The following is a 2222-nucleotide window of genomic DNA, read 5'->3' as shown; positions in this document are numbered from 1 at the left end:
CTTCAATATATATATATATATATATATATATATAAACTACTATTTTATATAAAACAAATAATATGAAATATAATGAAAGTTATAGGGGTCTCAAATGACATTGAGATATTTTTAAAATATCAGCTTTTGTGTTCCATAGAAGAACCAAAGTCATAAAGGTTTGGCACAACTTGAGGTGAGTAAATGATTTTCATCAAGACCTTTTAATTGACTTCAAAATATGTATCTTTATTCTATCCAGTAATTCATTGAAACTGTAATCTGACACACAAAAAGTCCAGCAAATGTCCTTTTTAACTATTAAATCATAACCACATGTCAGTTAGTGCCCCATGAAGGAGTCCAAATATATTTCTTTTATTTCTAAACATATTGCTTTTTAAATGCAGTCAAAAGATTGTATGTTACTGTTTAGATCCATCTTTTTTGTCTTGTGTTATTTATAGAAACTCTTGTCTCACAATAAATACTCCTGTTTGAAATTAGTGCTTGATCAATAATTCATAACAGTAGATTTTTAAATCCAGTTTTGAGATGAAGAGAAGGGGGAGGGGTGCACATACTGTAAATGTGTAAAAAAAATCAGTCCTGGTACAGTGAAAAATGAGAAGAGTCAGCAAACAAGGCTTTGCTGTGTTTGTCTTCTTGTGTCTCCACCCGGGATCCGGATACACAGTTCCGTTGGCCTTGCCGATGGTTCTGCACACTGCCGGAGGCTGTGTGAAATCTCTAGTGTGACTAGAGATAAAGCTTCATTCAAATAGGTACCTGGAACTCTACATGCAAATCTCCTGCCTGGCAGGTTTAAGTAAAACAGCCTCATGTGGCTGAATGAACGGACATTGTGGGCCTGATATTGGAGGAGAAAGGCAATGCAATGAAAAAAAAAAGAAATTTATATTTATGAATGGAATGATTCCTGTGATTAAACTTTGACCAACTGGGACTCCTTAGTCTTAGTTGTGCAAACATTTTGACTCAGAAGAAAACTCAGAGATTTACTGACGTCTGCTTCTCAGGTCACTCCCATCAATGGAGTTCAAGCTGCTTTGCCAAACAAATTCCTACTGACACAGCTTTGTGCACACCGCCCCTCTCAAACAAAACAGACAGTTAGGAAAATCCAATCAGTCCACACTGTACTGTATCATAAAGCACACATTACACACCTCACATGTGGTTCCCTCAGAACGCTGAAGCCTGGGTAGTGCCTAATCACAAAAACATGGTCAGGACAGGTAAGTGCGGTTATTCAGTAAAGAGGAACTTATTGAGAAAAAAAGCTGAAGAAAGTTGGTCAGAAATCTCATCACTTCCACTGCTGACCTGTTCCCCATCTGTGCCCTGCACACCTGCTCACCTGTCATAAAAGTTCAGAACAGAAATCAGTGTCCACATCGGGGTGGAAACAGACAGTGCATCTCTAGTAAGAGTTGGTAAACAAATCTGTGGTGCCCATGCAAATGATTCTTTTTGTTACCTCAGCTACAGGGTCTGAGTCATACTGAGGACAGTTACAGCCGCATCCTGGAACGAGACGGTAAAGCTAACAGCAAATCACAATCTTGCTCAGGGAGCCAATCGGTGTCAGATTTGGATGACAGACAATGAATGAGCAAACTGGATTTTAGGACTAAGACAAGAGGGTGGGGTGACATGTAGCCTTGAAGCGAGAAAGGGGAAATGAAGGGGCAAGCGCACACCTGAGTTCCACTTCCTCTTTTTCTGTTGCTTGTGTTGATTTTGCATGATTTTGTAAATCCGAAAACTGTTTGTCCACCATTCATGCAACAGTGGACTAACAGCAATTTCAGATTATTAAAATTAAACTGGTTTTAGTACCTACTGCTCCAGTCTAATGCCTTACGTGCCTGCATACACTATTCATCAAAAGTGTGGAGACAAGCCTACTTTCTATACAAGAGACTGTTATATTGTAGCCAAGGCTGAATTTACTGTATTTGACCCAGAAATACAGTAAATTCAGTAATACTGTTTGTTTTCTAGTTCAACATACTTTAAAATGTAATTTATTTTCAGCAGCCCATTACTCCAGTCTTCAGAGTCACATGATCCTTTATTTATTTATTTATTTTTCTTCCCCAGAATTCTTTGAACTGAATTGCAACATTAGAAATGCCTTTGCTGTCACTTTTGATCAATTGAATGCAACCTTGTCATATAAATGTATTAATTTTGAATGTATAGTGTATAACAAAAAA

Source organism: Sinocyclocheilus rhinocerous, unplaced genomic scaffold, assembly GCF_001515625.1.
Source record: "Sinocyclocheilus rhinocerous isolate Xijiao unplaced genomic scaffold, SAMN03320098_v1.1 scaffold826, whole genome shotgun sequence".
NCBI lineage: Eukaryota > Metazoa > Chordata > Actinopteri > Cypriniformes > Cyprinidae > Sinocyclocheilus > Sinocyclocheilus rhinocerous.
The sequence above is the reverse complement of the archived record's forward strand: the minus strand, read 5'-3'. Positions refer to the sequence as shown.